This window comes from Pygocentrus nattereri, chromosome 4, assembly GCF_015220715.1.
Source record: "Pygocentrus nattereri isolate fPygNat1 chromosome 4, fPygNat1.pri, whole genome shotgun sequence".
NCBI classification, from domain to species: domain Eukaryota; kingdom Metazoa; phylum Chordata; class Actinopteri; order Characiformes; family Serrasalmidae; genus Pygocentrus; species Pygocentrus nattereri.
This window is the reverse complement of record NC_051214.1, coordinates 16,360,591-16,380,234: the sequence shown is the minus strand read 5'-3', so window position 1 is coordinate 16,380,234 and position 19,644 is coordinate 16,360,591. Positions and strand designations below refer to the sequence as shown.

The 19,644-nt window shown below is 42.4% G+C and overlaps 1 protein-coding gene across 21 annotated transcripts in view; it reads left to right on the top strand.

Annotated features, from left to right (window-relative positions):
- The window catches only part of nrxn3b (neurexin 3b), a 327,545-nt gene that overhangs the window by 294,397 nt on the left and 13,504 nt on the right, over positions 1-19,644 (top strand). The gene's annotated exons all lie outside the window — the stretch shown is intronic.

Sequence of the window (19,644 nt, the reverse complement as noted above, 5' to 3'; positions counted from 1 at the left end):
CATAACTCTCACTGGAGCATCACACAGTGACAAGCAGGAAAATGCATTCGCTTCTAATCTTTAAACAGGTAATCCACAGCAGAATGACGATAACCACTCATATCACCTTAGACTGCTGCTCACTGCAGCCAGGCCTAAATTGTCACCAGACATTACTGAAAATACTTCCTCAAGTGAATCAAAAAGCTACACGTGACAAAACAGGATTAGTGCCTTCTTCACAAAAGGTGGAAAGGACCAGACAATACTGAGAATACAGACATTTCTGAAAAGCTTCTGATGGCTCAAGATCAATTTGCGCAAGCCAGTACAGCACTCAGGTCAGAGCACAGTGCCTAATGACATACTTCTAGTGTTTATTACTCTTGTCATGTTTATATTCCTATGTGCTTAGAAAATATTATTTATTATTTATTTATTTATTTTACATACTGTATTTGTACTTAGTAGTTAAATTTCTAGAATGCACTCATGCATATCCATTTCAGACCTGCTATTGGGTATGTAATGTCTTTCATAGGCCTTTAGTGTCAGGAGAATAGAGTTAGATGGAAGGGCTCTTCTGCACTCATTCAGTCTCTGCAGGGAGGTGCAGCTTCAGTGGGCTCCCTGGAGCTCCCCTTACCTCCCTGTCCTTTAATGAGCCATATGCTCTGGGATCTCCTATCTGTTTACCAGCTCCCTGTAATCAGGACCACCAAGCATACTGGTTACCCAACATCCATCTCTCAGTGTATAGCACTGAGGGAATGAAGCAGCACTGTGGGGGAGGGGGCAAAATCAAGTTAACACTTGAATTGCAAAAGAGCTGCCTGCTGGACTTGGTGACTGACCCTTCTGCAATTATGATTGACATTCCCACACACATACTAAAATTAACCCACAGGAGGTACAGAGCTGTATAATGCTGTCAAAGGGAGACAACTGAGCAAACTGACCACAACATGCAGCTGAGCTTGAGGGCTTTGGTATACTTTTTACCTTAGTCTCTTGTCACCACATTTTGGCCAACCACTGAATTCTGAAACTTGTAAATCCATCCATCCATCCATCCATTTTCTAAGCCGCTTCTCCGTCAGGGTCGCGGGGGGGAGCTGGAGCCTATCCCAGCAGTCATCGGGCGGAAGGCAGGATACACCCTGGACAGGTCGCCAGTCCATCGCAGGGCAGACACACAGACACAGACAGTCACTCACACACTCACACCTAGGGACAATTTAGCACACCCAATTGGCCTGACTGCATGTCTTTGGACTGTGGGAGGAAACCGGAGAACCCGGAGGAAACCCACGCAGACACGGGGAGAACATGCAAACTCCACACAGAGAGGACCCCGGTCACCCGGCCGGGGAATCGAACCCAGGCCCTCCTTGCTGTGAAGCGACAGCGCTACCCACCACGCCACCGTGCCGCCCAACTTGTAAATCTAATTCAGCAAATCCAATGCAGGTCATCAGCACAATGGCATCAAAAATATGTTTTTATAAGCATAATCTAAAAAACAGTAGGGGTCCACACCTTAGGAAGATATATTATTTGAACCGGTGTATAGTGAGAAACATTCAGACTTTGTGCTTCTGAGGCAAAGATTTATTTCAATTTTCAATATTTTATGTGCTAATATCAGACATGGCACTGATCAGGGACCAAACAATAACACTCTACAAGTCCCTGAAAAAATTATCCAAAAAGTTGGATAACCATGGCCAAATTATGTTTTGTTAATTTTTAAAGCAAAAAGAAGTAAACAAACCATTTTAAACTATTTTAAAATACAACATTTTTTCTGCAGATTGCAATGTACAGTGACTCAAGGCATGTGCAAAAGTTTGGACACCATTCCAACTTTAAAGTCTCTGTACTGAATTAACTCATTAGACCTTTATTTACTCATGAGGACTGATTAGGTCAAGAACCATCAGCAGGAACCGTAAACTCATTACAATTCACTACTCTGCAGCGTTTTTTGCACACATATGATCTGCATTAACAGAATCTTGCGCAAACACTTTTGGCCAAAAATTCTAACTGGTATTTTGTGTTGTGCTTGCCCAAGCAGGGACTCAAACCCTTTGAGGTCAACCAGTCTCACTGCTTTACCAACCACATAACTAAAATGCTAAATTTGGTACATAACATACAGAACATTACACTACATGTGTCAAATTTGAATACTTGACGAAGTTAAACATGAATAGATGGGGCACTCTTTTTTTGCCTGTCTAAAAGTTTTGATTTGTAGGTTACTTTGCAGACCCACAACCCAGGGTCTCAACTCAAAATAAATGACAAAAAGTATTGTTTAATTTGTATATAGTTTCATCACATTTTAATAAGTAGACATTTTTATTACGCTTTATTAAGATTTCAGCACTTGCATGAAAAACACAATGTATTAAGATTTTTTATTAAGATTATAACAGCAACTTAAGATTTTAGTTACTTTTTGTAAAAGCATTCCCTGGTAGCTAAGAGAGTGATTTTTTTTGTTGCATAAAGCCCATAGTGCTCTTTTCTAATTGTAGAACCATTTGCAGAAACATATTCCATGTACTTTTAGAAAAGACAAAGCCCTATAAATATCTGAAATTGATAACCAACTTAGTGTTGCTGCAGAACCTTTATGTACCTAGCCTGTATTTAAACTGTTTCTAATTTATCACAGACAATTCTGGTAAAGGCAAATGACTTGAAAACTTTGTATCTCAAATGGAACTCATTTACAAGTTCATAATCAAAAAACATCTTCAATGATTGAGTTTACAGTATGTTATTAAAATAATTATTTAAATAATAATATTTTATTATTAAATTTATTTAATAATTTAATTATTTAAATTAATTTAAATAATTTTTTAATGCTTTTCTTACCCGTTTGAAACCATATTCAAGAAAAGCAAAACTGATGGAAACCAGATAAGGCACCCAGTGTCTGAGGATGTCTCTGGATTGTGATCAAGTCTGCAGATCTGCAAAAAAGTATTAAAAATGATAGTTTATTATATTGATAGTATATTGATAGTATATTGATAGTTGATAGTTCATTTGCCCTTGTAATTATTTATGACCCCCTAAAATTTATTTCTGTGTATAAAAGGATGTTTTTTCTATGGTTCACTTAGTGTACATGTAAGATTGTTTACTGGATGTGCAGTAAATCTTCAGTAGCTTAGTGTTCATATCAACACCACTCAAACCAGCCCCTTCTGAACATGCAGAGAACATGTGCTCTGTGTAAATACACCAACTTTTTGTATGCATCAGTCCAATATTGATGTTTCTTTTTTGTGCTAATATACTCATATCATAATGACAAAAATGTCACTACATGTACTGCCAGAAATAACATGCATTAACATTACACGTTTAACAGGCTTAACAGATTGCCCAGATGCCCATTTCCCTTTTCTTGACTCCGCCCTTTAGCCAAATTGTTATGAATATTATGAAGATTTCTCCTTTTAAATCCATATTCCTTGCTTATCTCTCATTCATTTAACTCATTGCGTGTGCCCTCTAATTGCCCTGTGTTGCAGATTGATCTGCACCATTTCAGTTACAATTGCAGAACCCCATGCAGTAACTGGATGCAGATCTTTTTTCTCTAGGCCAGGTTAATAATTGAAACATCCTGTTAGGCATGTATACCCTCTCTAATTTTAGCCAGGCAAAGCTCATCACAAGGAGAGCAGTTCTGTTGGACTGTTGTTTGTCACCCATTCCCTCATGACCTTGTATACTGTGGCAAGGGAGTAATTAAAGAGCTTCAGCCATTCCTTTTTTTGCATAGCAAGATGAATTGCTCTCTTTGAAACTGGCTGCTATAGCGTGGGTTAATTAAACCATGCTGGAAACTGAGGCATGCTGTAGAGAATGTGCACAAATACTTTTCCTACTTTAAAAGTGTTTCATGTGAAGTTTTATATTTGTTTTATTGTGCTTGAAGACTTGGACAGTTGAATATCAGAATCAGAATACTTTATTGATCCCAGAGGGAATTTGCAGTTTTTACAGTTGCAACCATTTATTAAAAGAATAAACATTTTAAGAATTTAAAATAAAAAGAGAAATTTGCAATGTGTACATGAGATTTAAGTTCTTATTAATACAGTACAATGGCAGTGACTGTGATAATAAATATGAAACATCTTGTATAAAGCAGTTCAAAGTATTGCACCTCTCAGTCACTGCACACAATTATTATTATTATTATACATATGAACAGTACAGTTTGGTGTTGAGTACTGCACAGATGAACCATAGTATCACACATTGAGGGAGTAGTTTGATGGCCACAGGTAAGAATGACGTCCTATGGTGCTCTGTGGTGCATTTTGGTAGAATGAGTCTTGCACTGAATGTGCTCCTATATCTCATCACTGTGTCATAGAGTGGGTGGGAGCCATTGTCTATAATGGCCTGCAGCTTAGAGAGCATCCTGCTCTCCAACACTGCCGTCAGCAAGGCCAGCTCCACACCCGCAACACCACAAGCTTTGCGGATCAGTTTGTTGAGTCTGTTGCCGTCTGCCACCCTCAGCCTGCTTCCCCAGCATGCAACAGCGTAGAGAATAGCACTCGCCACCAAAGACTCATAGAAGATCCTGAGCATAGACCGGCAGATGCTGAAGGACCTCAGAAAATAGAGACGACTTTGGCCCTTCCTGTAGAGTGCATCAGTGTTCTTAGCCCTGTCCAGTTTATTGTCAATATACACTCCCAGATATATGTAATCCTCCAAAGTGTCCACACTGACCCCCCAATGGACACAATGGTCACCGGTGCCTTGTTCCTACTCAGGTCCACCACCAGTTCCTTTGTCTTTGTCACGCTGAGCTGCAGGTGGTTCAGCTCGCACCATGCAACAAAGTCCTTCACCGTCACCCTGTACTCATCACCCCTGCTGCTACATCCAACTATTGCATTTACATTTACATTTACATTTACAGCATTTAGCAGATGCTCTTATCCAGAGCAACTTACAAGAAGTGCTTTGTCAAACTAGAGAAAGTATCTTTGCTAGTTACCAATAGCTTAGAGAAAAAGACAGACCTGAGCTCAGATACTGCTAGAAACAAATGTCACTGCAGACACCAAGAGAAAAAGAAACAGAGTTGAACGCAGAACTCTGTGCCATTCAATGCAATACAATAACAATAAGATACAATACAATAAATAAAATAAGTGCAGCTTATAGTTCAATGCTCATTCAAGTGCTGTGTAAAAAGATGAGTCTTCAGTCTGCGTTTGAAGACAGCAAGAGACTCTGCTGTTCGGACAGCCAGTGGGAGTTCATTCCACCACCTGGGTGCCAGTACAGAGAACATTCTCGACGCTCGTCTTCCGTGCACCTTGAAGGATGGCGGGTCAAGCCGAGCTGTACTCGAAGCTCGAAGGACTCGTGGTACAGTTCGAGATTTTACCATTGCCATCAAGTAGGTAGGGGCTGGTCCATTTTTGGCTTTGTAGGTCAGCGTTAGGGTTTTAAATCTGATGCGCGCAGCTACAGGAAGCCAGTGAAGGGAGCGCAGCAATGGGGTGACGTGGCTGAACTTGGGCAGATTGAAGACGAGTCGTGCTGCCGCATTTTGGATGAGATGCAGAGGCTTAATGGTCTGCATGGGAAGACCAGCCAAGAGCGAGTTGCAGTAGTCAAGCCTTGAGATGACCAGAAACTGCACTAGCACCTGGGTGGCCTCTCGGGTGAGGAAGGGTCGGATCCTCCGGATGTTGTACAGTAGATACCTGCATGACCGAGTCAGGTTCGCGATGTGAGTCGAGAACGATAACTGGCCATCCAGGGTCACACCAAGACTTCTTGCCTCTGCAGATGGAACAATCCGGGAGTTCTCGAATGAGATAGCAAGATCATGAGGACCTGTAGTCACAGGGATGAATATCAACTCAGTCTTGCTGGGATTGAGCTTCAGGTGGTGGGCTGCCATCCATGTAGAGATGTCAGACAGGCATGCAGAGATGCGACTGGAAACCTGTGTGTCAGAGGGAGAGAAAGAAAACATTAGCTGAGTGTCATCAGCATAACAGTGGTAAGAGAAGCCATGAGAAGATATTACATCACCAAGAGAGCTAGTGTAAAGAGAAAAGAGAAGAGGACCCAGGACCGAGCCTTGGGGGACGCCAGTGGAGAGCCTGCATGGAGAGGATGTGAACCCTCTCCATGTTACCTGATAAGAGCGATTCTCCAGGTAGGACTTGAACCATTTCCATGCATAACCAGTGATTCCGAGGTTGGTGAGGGTGTCCAGAAGGATCGTATGGTTGACTGTGTTAAAAGCTGCTGAGAGATCAAAAAGGATCAGGACAGAAGACAATTTGGCCGATCTTGCAGATTGGAGGTTCTCAGTCACTGCGATGAGGGCAGTTTCTGTAGAGTGTGCTGGTTTGAAGCCAGACTGGTTGGGGTCTTGGAGCTGGTTTTGTGTGAGAAAGAGAGAAAGTTGATTATAGACTGCACGTTCAAGAACTTTTGAAAGGAAAGAAAGAAGTGATACCGGTCTGTAGTTGTTGGCATCTACATTGCAGAGTCAACAGAAAACTTCTGAAGGTGGCAAATCTCTGTGCAGTAACTGAAGTCCATGGTGTAGAGGGTGAAGAGGAAGGGAGAGAGGACAGTTCCTTGTGGGACTCCAATGTTGCTGACCACTCTGTCCGACATACAATGCTGCAGGCATACATACTGTGGTCTGCCAGTCAGGTAGTCAACAATCCAGGACACGAGGGGGGCATCTACTTGCGTCACTGTCAGCTTATCACCCAGAAAAGCAGGCCAAACGGTGTTAAATGCACTGGAGAAGTAAAAAAACATGACTCTCACAGTGCTGGTTGGCTTGTCTAGTTGAGCGTAGGTTGAGCAGGTAGATGATGGCGTCCTCAAGTACCAGGCGGGGCTGATAGGCGAACTGGATGGGGTCCATAAATGGCTGAACCATGGGTCGGAGATGTTCCAAGACAAGCCTCTCCATGGTCTTAATGATGGGGGATGTCAGTGCCACTGGGCTGTAGTCCTTGGCGTCACAGGGTCACAGCGTCTTTGCAACAGGAACAATGCAGGACGTCTTCCACATCATAGGGACCCTCTGGAGACTCAGGCTCATGTTGAAGACATGGTGCAGTACTCCACAAAGCTGGGTGGCACAGGCTTTAAGCACCCTGAGTGGGGACCCCATCATGGCCTGCAGCCTTGTTTGTGTGAAGTCTCTTCAGTTGTCTTCTCACCTGGTCAGCAGTGAGACTCACTGTAGAGGTGACAGGTTGGGGAGGGGTGGAGGTGTGAGATGGACTGTCACAGGATGGGGGGAAGGCTATCAGGAGGGGGAGGGAAGGGGAGTGGAGTGGGCTGCTGAGGACCGGCAGCAGTGGAGTCAGGATGGGGGAGGACAGAGCCTGCAGAGTCAAATCAAATAACAGATTTAGCTTGTTGGCCCTATCCACGCTGCACTCTGCTCCTCTGTTGTTGCTGGACTTGAAGCTGGTGATGGTCCTCATTCCACTCCAAACCTCACTCACGTTGTTCTGCTGTAATGTCCCTTTCAGCTTCCTCTTATATCTGTTCTTAGCCTCCCTGATAGTTGTCTTCTGTTCCCTCTGGATCATTCTCACCTCCTCCCTGTGTCCAGCTCTGAAGGCCCTCTTCTTGTTGTTAAGGACAACTCTAATGTTGTTTTTACATTCGGGGGTTTTTACATTCTTGTTAAAACTTTGTCTTTTCTGAAATTCCGTGAAGCTGCTTTGTGACAACATCCATTGTAAAAAGCGCTATACAAATACATTTGATTTGATTATTTGATTTGATAATGTCCTCTGTTACCCACGGCTTGTTGTTTGGGTAACATTTAACAGTCCTGATTTGGGACAGTGGATTCCACACAGAAGTTAACGTAGTCCATGATGCACTCTGTGAGCCTGTCCTCTCCGTGCGGCTCAAGAGTGCCAGCCAATCAGTGCCTCGTAAGTCTCCTAAGACCATCTACTCACTGTCCAATGTAGATGCATACACATTATCTAAGCCAGTTAACCTCTTGGATTGCAGGGGGTGCTGGAGATTCCCAGCAGTCATTGAACATCTATGGACAGTGCACATTATTTTAAAATAGAGTTTGAACTTTCCCACTCTTACGAAATGTCAGTGTTTCAGAGTTTGAATGAAACGATTCATGGCAGACTGTAGAAGAGATATGGCCCAGTGTCACTGATGCACTCAGGTCAGAAGTGACCCAATTGAAGTTTAGCTTTGTTAAATGCTTTCAGTTTGTAGTTTCCTGTGCCGTTGGAAAGTCTGGGTTTATGGAGCCTACATTTAATATCTGACTAGCATGGCAGTGTTACAGCTGTGCTAAGAATAGTCCACCATTCAAGTAATATCTGGTCAGCAGTGGTCCTATGTTAATTCCTTTCCATTGACAGACTAGGCAGAGGGTGGCTGATAATTTGTGTAGCAATAGAGTAGCTTCAGTTACTGTGCACCTAAAATGGTCAAAGAATGGAGGTATTAATGTAATGTTTCTGTTATTTTGTACTCTTCCTGTACATTAAAAAAAATGATACAGGAAACATTTCGTGCACTTTAAGGTCACAGCGGTATACTAGGTCACTGTCCATATTCCCCATCCAGAAAATAAACTCACCAGCTGCACTGTATGCCACATTGTGGTGTGCAGCCTTAAGGTAGCAAGGTACCATCCAAGCTTTTCATGGCCATTGAAGCTTTTCATTGCAGATTTTTTTGGTGAACAATTCCTTTTTTCTTGTCACATTGTTTGTGCTGTTCTTCTTAAAATTGCATTCTATATTGGAATGTTTGCTTAGTTATTTCCTTTGTGTTTCAGGGTAGGGTCAGGTCACGGTTCTTTCCAAGTTGCCACCATTCAGGCATGTTGCACTATTTACAGTATTAAATCTAGCTGGCCTATTTAGCCACTAGCCTTATTAGTTCTCACACTCTCCAAAAGGCCTGAGAATTTCAGTTCTTTATGTCTTCGGTACACATCGATTTAGCCATAAAAGAAAAAAGGAAACTAAAAAACTGAGTTCTGTAAGGTATTTTTTTATTGCAAGCATGCTGGCTTCAGTGAAATAATGTCATGTACAACATAGTTTGCTTTTCAGTTCAGTTGTTTGTTTTTAATACAGATATTTTTAGTATTCATTGCAGGCCTATATATATATATTTACCTTCATATATCAGTATGGAATTTGGTTCTCAAAGAAACAGTACAGAGTCATATGCAAACATTTATATACCACTTGTGCACTAAAATGTGCAGAAAAAATGCTATATTTAAGTTTGCTCCCTGTAGAGAATGTTATCTTATTTTTGCTTAGAAAATCAACAAAACATGCAATTCCACTTGGGGTTTTTAGACTTTTGCATGCAACTGTAGTTGTTTATTTATTTATTTGACATGTAGTTACACTAGACAAACTACAAGAAGAGATATTGTAATGATTGAAGGGTATTGTTGTTTAATAAATTTTACTGCACTGAACAGACTTGCTTAATAAGTGTGGTCCATCATGATTGATTCATGGATCCTTCTTTTTCTTTCTTCTTTTTGCACATTCATTGAATCACATTGACATATGGCCACACTGATAATGATTGTGTGTATTGTGTGTGTTAGGAATGGATTCTTGGCCTTATTCTTATCTCATATACACTCATTTGGAGAGACTTACTTACCCACAAGGCCTTGGCTGCCTAGTTCCTCAAGTTCCAGCCATCTCAGTTTCATTGGTGTGTCAAGTTTAATAATTGTAACAGTCTGGATCCTCTGCCCTAGCACTGCAAACTCAGTCAGTGAAATGACTTCAGAATCCCTACATTGTGGAAGGGCTTATTTTATTGCTGTTTCAGCACTCCCAAATAAGCATGCTTGCTTGACATAGGATTGTGAAATATAACACAGCTGGCTATCCAAGTTATTGACACAGAGAAACAGAAAGAAAGGACAATGACAGGCATGATTTAAAAATATGTACATGCAATACATGCATAAAACAAATGATATTATTTAGTTAGTAATGATCTATGACAGTTAAATGTATTGAAAGTCTTCTTTACAATTCTTATTATTCTATTTTTACTGATTATGTAATATCTTCTTATATTATTTCACATTTATTACATTATTAGCGTGAACATTAATCCAGGTTAATTACTTTTTAGGTGAAATTATTTAAGCTTTTTTTGTAATGTGTTATTATGTAATATGTTATGTCGTTTGTGAAGACCCAGACACGATCCAAAAAATCCACCATGAAAAATGGGCACAGAACAACATGTATCCTGCCCGGGAGAGGGTCACAGGACCTACCCCTGGAGCCAGGCCTGGGGGTAGTGTCCCCCGGCAAGTGCCTGGTTGCCAGGCAGCCCACGTAACCCGGCCGGGCTCAGCCCGAAGAGGCAACGTGGGCGGACCATGTGTCGGCCCTAGAACCAAACTCCTTGATAAGGGTTGGTCCCTCTCCTACTCAGGGGTTGCACAGGGTGAGAGGCACCGGGCGGGAGTGGGGATACTCACGAGTCCCCAGCTGGCAGCCGTGCAGTTGAGTTTGTGTGAGTTTGTCCCGGTGGACGAGAGGGTCGCCTCAATGAGAATTAAAATTGCAGATAGGAAAACTCTGACTGTTGTGTGTGCTTATGCACCAAACAACAGGTCAGAGTATTCGGCCTTCTTGGAGTGAGTGGGTGGGGTTATGGAAAGGGTCCCACCTACAGACTCTTACTGGGGGACTTCAATGCTCATGTTGGCAATGAGAGGGAGACCTGGAGAGGCGTGATTGAGAAGAACGGCCTGCCCGATCTAAACCCGAATGGTGAATAACAAACACCAAGTTCGAACACAAGGATGTTCCCTCTGGTAAATGCTTTAGGTCCATCCCAGACAAACAGACTTAAAAACAGCTTTTACCCCAGAGCCGTACAGGAACTGAACACTTCCAGACCCACACACTGACCAAGGACTTTCTATAGAACACTGTGCTCTGAACACCATTTCTGAACACCATTTCTGCTCTTTACTGGCTCTGATTTCATTTCATAGGACACTTTACATAGAACACTGTGCTCAGTAGAACTGACTGAACACCAACTTTACTGGCACTGATTTCATAGGACACTTTACACTGTTCCAGTGTTCCACTCCACCCCTGTTCTATTTATTATTCATTTGTTCTCAAGAGTGCAATCTATAATCTGTATTATTTCTGTGCAATAATTCTTAGATGTGCAATATTATACACTGCTCAAAAAAATAAAGGGAACACTTAAACAACACAATATAACTCCAAGTAAATCAAACTTTGAGGAAATCAAACTGTCCACTTAGGAAGCAACACTGATCGACAATCAATTTCACATGCTGTTGTGCAAATGGAATAGACAACAGGTGGAAATTATTGGTAATTAGCAAGACACCCTCAATAAAGGAGTGGTTCTGCAGGTGGGGACAGACCACTTCTCAGTACCTATGCTTTCTGGCTGATGTTTTGGTCACTTTTGAATGTTGGTGGTGCTTTCACACTCGTGGTAGCATGAGACGGACTCTACAACCCACACAATTGGCTCAGGTAGTGCAGCTCATCCAGGATGGCACATCAATGCGAGCTGTGGCAAGAAGGTTTGCTGTGTCTGTCAGCGTAGTGTCCAGAGGCTGGAGGCGCTACCAAAAGACAGGCCAGTACATCAGGAGACATGGAGGAGGCCGTAGGAGGGCAACAACCCAGCAGCAGGACCGCTACCTCCAACTTTGTGCAAGGAGGAATAGGAGGAGCACTGCCAGAGCCCTGCAAAATGACCTCCAGCAGGCCACAAATGTGCATGTGTCTGCACAAACGGTTAGAAACCGACTCCATGAGGATGGTATGAGGGCCCGATGTCCACAGATGGGGGTTGTGCTCACAGCCCAACACCGGGCAGGATGCTTGGCATTTGCCAGAGAACACCAGGATTGGCAAATTCACCACTGCGCCCTGTGCTCTTCACAGATGAAAGCAGGTTCACACTGAGCACATGTGACAGACATGACAGAGTCTGGAGACGCCGTGGAGAGCGATCTGCTGCCTGCAACATCCTTCAGCATGACCAGTTTGGCAGTCAGGGTCAGTAATGGTGTGGGGTGGCATTTCTTTGGAGGGCCGCACAGCCCTCCATGTGCTCGCCAGAGGTAGCCTGACTGCCATTAGGTACCAAGATGAGATCCTCAGACCCCTTGTGAGACCATATGCTGGTGTGGTTGGCCCTGGGTTCCTCCTAATGCAGGAAAATGCTAGACCTCATGTGGCTGGAGTGTGACAGCAGTTCCTGCAAGATGAAGGCATTGAAGCTATGGACTGTCCCGCCCATTCCCCAGACCTGAATCTTATTGAGCACATCTGGGACATCATGTCTCGCTCCATCCACCAACGCCACGTTGCACCACAGACTGTCCAGGAGTTGGCGGATGCTTTAGTCCAGGTCTGGGAGGAGATCCCTCAGGAGACCATCTGCCACCTCATCAGGAGAATGCCCAGGCATTGTAGGGAGTTCATACAGGCACGTGGAGGCCACACACAATACTGAGCCTCATTTTGACTCGTTTTAAGTACATCACATCAAAGTTGGATCAGCCTGTAGTGTGTTTTTCCACTTTAATTTTAAATAATAATTGATTCCAAATCCAGACCTCCATTGGTTAATAAATTTGATTTCCATTGATGATTTTTGTGTGATTTTGTTGTCAGCACATTCAACTTTGTACAGAACAAAGTATTCAATGAGAATATTTCATTCATTCAGATCTAGGATGTGTTATTTGAGTGTTCCCTTTATTTTTTTGAGCAGTGTATAATGCTATAAGCTGTCCAAGCTGTCTATTGTCTATTGACTGTTTTAGAATATATAGTTTTATCATCCTTTTCCTTTATATTTAAGATTTTTGATACTTTTTCCCTTAAATACTGCGCTTCATATATTTTAGCCTTATGTTTAGATATTTTAGCCTTATGTTTAAATTGTTTTGTATGTAGGAAGTGCCGTTGGATTGCTGCTCAATTTCGTTGTACACTGTGCAATGACAATAAACGCATCTTATCTTAAGTGTACATGGTACCAGAGCTCCTTGGGTCAGAGGTCAATGATCGACTTTGTTGTCATTTCATTTGACTTGGGACCATATGTTCTAGACACTCAGGTAAAGAGAGGTGCTGAGCTGTCATCTGATCACCAACCTGGTGGTGAGTTGGATCAGATGGCAAAGAAAACTGATGGTCAGACCTGGTAGGCCCAAACAAATAGTGAGGGTGTGCTGGGAACAACTGTTGGAAGCCCCTGTTCGGAATGATTTCAACTCCCACCTCCGGGAGAGCTTTTCTCATGTCCTGGGGGAGGTAGGGGACATGGAGTCTGAATGGACCCTGTTCAAAACCTCCATTGTGGAAGCTGCTAGGCATAGCTGTGGCCAAAAGCTTGTGGGTGCCTGTTGGGGCGGAAACCCAAGAACCACCTGGTGGACACCTGAAGCTGAAGAAAGAGGCCTTTAGGGACTGGATGGCTCGAAGGTCTCCTGACTCAGCAGAGAGGTACTGACAGGTGAAAAAGGTGACAGCCACAATGGTGGCAGAAGCAAAGTCTGGGGCATGGAGGAGTTTGGTGAAGCCATGGAAAAAGACTTACGGTTGGCTTCAAGGAGGTTCTGGACAACTGTCCAGCGACTCAGGAGTGGTCAGGGTGTCTGCACCCAAGCTGTATTCGGCAAGGGTGGAGAAATTCTAGGTAGGTCACTGAGCAAACTCTCAGTGACCTACCCAGAGGTAGGTCACTGAGCAAACTCTTCAGTGGCAAGGCACTGGGAGTGGATGAGATTCGTCTGGAGATGCTTAAGGCTCTGGATATTGTGGGGCTGTTGTGGCTGATGCGCCTCTGCAATATTGCATGGACCTCAGGAACAGTACCCTTGGACTGGCAGACCGGGGTGGTGGTCCCCATTTTTAAAAAAAGGGACCATAGAGTGTGTGTCAACTATCGGGGTATCACACTGCTCAGCCTCCCTGGGAAAGTCTATGCCAAGGTGCTGGAAAGGAGACTCCGACCGATAGTTGAACCTCAGATTGAGGAGGAACAATGTGGATTCTGTCCCAGCCATGGAACAATGGACCAGCTTTTCACCCTCTCACGGATTGTTGAGGGGGCATGGGAGTTTGCCATCCCAGTCTACATGTGTTTTGTGGATTTGGAGAAGGCTTACGACCGGATTCCCCGAGATATCTTGTGGGAGGTCCTCTGGGAGTATAGGGTACTGGGGCTACTACCCCAGGCCATTCGATTTCTGTACTCTCAGAGTGAGAGCTGTGTTCATATACTCAGCATTAAGTCAGATCCTTTCAGTGTTAGCGTTGGGCTCCGGCAGAGTTGTGCCCTGTGTCAAGGCGTAGCCAAGGTCAGGAGGGCATTATTTGCAGATGATGTTGTTTTTTTTGGCTGAATCACATGGTTGCCTCCAGCACTCACTGGAGCGGTTTGCAGCTGAGTGTGAAGCCGTTGGTATGCGGATCAGCACCTCCAAATCTGAGTCCATGGTCTTAGTCCGGAAAAGGGTGGCATGCCCACTCCAGGTAAGGGGAAAGGACTTGCCCCAGGTGGAGGTGTTTAAGTATCTTGGGGTCTTGTTCACGAGTAATGGGAAGAGGGATCGTGAGATCGGCCACAGGCTGAGACAGGCAGTAACAGTAATGCGGTCACTGTACTGGACTGTAGTGGTGAAGAGGGAGCTGAGCCATAAGGCAAAGCTCTCTGTTTACCGATCGTTCTACATCCCAACCCTCACCTATGGTCATGAGCTGTAGGTAATGACCAAAAGAATGAGATTGCAATTACAAGCGGTGGAAATGAGCTTTCTTCGCAGGGTGGAGGGTTACACACTATTTGATAGGGTGAGGAGCTCAGCCATCTGGGAGAAGCTCAGAGTAGAGCTGCTACTCCTCCGCATTGAGAGGAGCCAGCTGAGGTGGTTCGCGCATCTGATTCAGATGCCCCCTGGATGCCTCCTGGTGGGGGTGTTCCAGGCCTGGCCTAAGGCCCCTAGGACCCGCTGGAGTGATTACATCTCCAAGTTGGCCTGGGAGTGGCTTGGAGTCCCTGGGATTGAGCTGGAGGAAGTTACAGGGTACAGGGTCATCTGGGATTCTCTGCTCTCCCAACTGCTACCACGATCCTATCTGGATCGACAATGATGATGATTTTAACTATATAAAGCCTACCACATTAAACAGTAAAACACACACAAACACATTCATGGGGACAGCAAAATAAAAATGGTATATTTTTAAAAATAAAGCAATTTACTGGATATTGATTTTGTCCAGTCTTTAATTCTGGATAGTGCAGTTTTAATTTATCACATAATATGTATGGTAGGCTTTTATGTTTACCTTTTTTTTTTTTTTTTAACAATCTCAGAATTCAGCATAATTTTACATAAATGGTAAGTAATATGTATAACGATGAAAGCTGCAAAACATGTCATGGCATATTAAAACAGAATTTGTAAAGGTCCCACAGCAAACTTGTAAATGACTCCAGTGAGCTCTTATTATTATACTATTTTCCAAAAGTATTCGCTCATCTGCCTTCACATGCGTATGAACTTGAGTGACATTCCATTCTTAATCCATAGGGTTTGATATGATGTCGGCACACACTTTGCAGCTATAACAGCTTCAACTTCTGGGAAGGCTTTCCTCAAGGTTTAGGAGTGTGTTTCTGGGAATTTTTGACCATTCTACCAGAAGCGCATTTGTGAGGTCAGACACTGATGTTGGCTCGCAGTCTCTGCTTTAATTCATCCCAAAGTTGTTCTGTCGGGTTGAGGTAAGGACTATTAGGATTATTATAAGGATTATTCCACACCAAACTCGCTCATCCATGTCTTTATGGACCTTGCTTTGTACACTGATGCGCAGTCATGTTGGAACAGGAAGGGGCCATCCCCAAACTCTTCCCACAAAGTTAGGAGCATGAAATTGTCCAAAATCTCTTGGTCTGCTGTAACATAAAGAGTACCTTTTACTGAAACGACGGGGTCGAGCCCAACTCCTAAAAACAGCCCCACACCATAATCCCCCCCCTCCACGAAACTTTACACTTGGCACAGACAAGTCAGACAATTCCCTTTCTCCTGGCAACCCACCAAACCCAAACTTGTCCATCAGATTGCCAGATGGAGAAGCATGATTCATCACTCCAGAGAACACGTCTCTGGAGTCCAGTGGCGGTGCTTAACACCACTACATTTGATGATTTGTATTGCGCTTGGTGATGTAAGACTTGGATGCAGCTGCTCGGCCATGGAAACCCATTCCATGAAGTTCTCTACTCTGTTCTTGAGCTAATCCGAAAGCCACATGAAGTTTGGAGGTCTGACACTGCAGAAAGTTGCAGACCTCGGTGCTCTATGCACCTCAGCATCCGCTTACTCCGCTCTGTCATCTGTCAGTACATATGAGCCAGGTAAATAAGCTCTGTAATACACTGATTTTGTGGCTAAAGTATTCTGGGAGCTGAAATAAGAACAAACTTATGGACTGGGCTGGGAAAGCACTGAAACATTTTTAAAATAGTCTTTTACCTCTTAAAGTCACAATTTACATATATTTTTCTGGACACATGTTATGTAAATGTGATGTTATGAAAACTTAAAATTTGTAAAACACATTTTGTAGAATATGGACTACATCAACCATTTGGAGAGAAAAAACAATGAGGTCATAAACAGGGCAAAATGGAATCAGGTATTAAATATAATCAACAAAAAAATTACAATATCCATAAAATTATTAGGACATTATTGGTCAAGCATTGTACAGTTACATTAGCAAGCCCTTACAATGAAGTGATAGTGTAAAGAAAACATTGAAGTACTACTTTAGGCAGAAATATGTTTTTGGGTATGCATGTGGAAAAGTAGGTAGATTTCCTGTCCTGCAATATCACTATATCAGGCTGTATCCTATTGCTGACAGCCATGCAGTCATAAGTCTGGCTATTCTGACATTTTCACCCTATAACATCACTAAATTCTGGCAGCCAAATGAATACATTCACATAAACACAGTCAACACTGCAGCATCTCTTACTACAGAAACTAGAAAGCATATGTCAGCTCATCACAGGCACATTTGCCCAATGAAGATGACATAACAAAGATGAAATCAAACAGCTGAAATGTACAAAGCACAACACAGCAAGCATTAAAAACCTAAACATAATAATTCTTGGCTAAAGAACACTGGCACAGCAGGCAGACCCAAAGAAGACAACATGACTGAAATGAAATCAGACAGCTGAGTTGTACAGTGCTGGCACACTAATAACAAATATAGAGTTGAGGCAATGGCAAATAGCAACAGTTGCTGTGCTGTGGTTGGAGGCTTGAGAAAATAAGGCAGAGAGTGTAATAATTTGATTGGCCATAATACAGTGACAGCACTCCTGAAAATAAATCAAATTGCATTATCATGAAAAATTACCATGCAGCCAGTAGCAAATACTTACAGGAAAACGCAGAGAGGAAAACTGTACAGAGAAGAAGATCTGTCAAAGAATGTTATTGCTATGTTACTTTGCCAAACAAAAGACATGCTGAGTAATTGACAATGTTCTGTAAGAACACTTTTACTACGGGTTTCTGAGTGGTCTATTTGATGGTTGCAGTGAAAGAAACATGTCATTTAAGACCGCAAACAAAATATCAGTTGTAAACTCAGTAGTTGTTCCCTGTAGTGCCAGCATCAAATTAATAATAATTCTTTAATTAATAAGCATGGTTAACATATGGCTTATATAAACCTTAACCTGCTTCTTCGGTTAGCCCATCACCTACTTCATCTGAGGCCTTCTTACTTCTCAAACCCCCCATTTCCCCATACTCTTCCCTCATTGTCACAACCTCTCTTACTGCCTTTATCTTCACCATTCTACCAGCAACCACTAACACTTATCTCTTTATTTCATGGCATACACTGCCAAAATCTCATACTGGTACCTCTGTGGGTCTGATAGTTCTCTGCTCCTATTCCTGGCATTATCCTTTCTTTATTAGCCAAAGAAAAGTCTAATGGCTTTATAATGTTCATTTCACCTCTCCTTTCTCCAACTACCCTGATGAGTCCATCATTTTGGCCATATACAACGTTCTCATGTGGCTTGTGCCCTCCATCAACACCTTTGAGACAGTCCCTGCATTCTGTTGTTCTGTTAATCAGTCATGCTATGCTAGGCTGGGTGCATGATTAGCAAAGGTTAGTAGTATTTATGCCTTTATATACCTTTCTTCTCCTCCTGAAAGAATCTGTTTGTTAAAATTTTTTCGAAATAGTCTATGATTTTTAATATATAATGGAGACCTCTGTCTTTTTTTCTCTTGCCCATGTCATCTCCTCTATTTTGGCCTTCCGTTACCTTGGCATTTTCAGAGATATTAAGAGCGTCTTATATTTAGACATGTAAGCTTGTATTTATCACAAAGTTTAACTCCATCACCCGTTGTCAACTTCCTGATCCAAAAATACTTGATTTCAAAGATATCAAATGTGAAAGAACTTTTACAAGCAAGAGCTCTTCAAGCAATTACTTATCTTACATTATTCTGATGAACGTTTTCGTTATTCTGATGAGTTATTAATATTTAACAATTATTGGGCCACAGACATGGAAAACTGAGTTTGAAAATAGACTTTCTTTTGTGCTAATTTGTTCTATCTTCAGAAATTTATTTAATTCCATGTTTCAAAATAGCTCAGCATGTTGAAGGCCAAAACTCCTGTTCCATATGCAGCTTTTTCACAGCAGCACTTCAACTTCAGTTTGAAAGTGTACCATATTCTTTCAGATGTTTTAGAAAATCTAGTTTTCTCATGCATCAAAGTAATGAATATTGGCACATACTGCAGAGGAAGCATGAAAGCTGAGAAAAATCGCATATTTCACTTTAAATGTAGTGAATTGATTAGTAAGATTTTTTTTTAAAAAGTCTACTGTAATTAAATATAGGCACTTGACAAAATTACGCAAGTATAGTAATGAATTAGATAAACTTTTTTCTTATTTGCATCAGTGAGATTCTGCAACCCTACTGTTCCACCATCAGCTTTCTGACCTCATGGGCTAGAGGCATTGGGCTGTAGTCATGGCTGAAATGTTTTGTAGATTTCACCCAGTTGTTCAAAATAGTCAAAGCTATTAAGTCTTGTCTTGAGTTATCCCAGAATAGGGGTATGGCACGGGCCAGGTGGACACCACATGATATCCCAAAATATCTACTACTCACACAATATGACATTCATCGTGAATCTCTTGTCCTGATTTCCTCAGATACAAAAAGTCTTTCTTTTCAAGAAAAATCAGGACCGAAATTGTGTAGCATACATCCAGCAAAATTTGGTGCGGGCTACTAGTGGGAACTAGTACCTGTTAAGTGAGCTCGAGTTTGATGCAGCACTAGCATCACAATGGATTGCATTCTGCAGTGGAAACTGTACATGCAATCAGTATTGTAGACACAATGTTGAATAAGTATCAAAGAGTATTAATGACAAAAGATATTTTTGTGTTTGTGTTACCATTCCAATCTGCCATTCATAAATTGGTTGA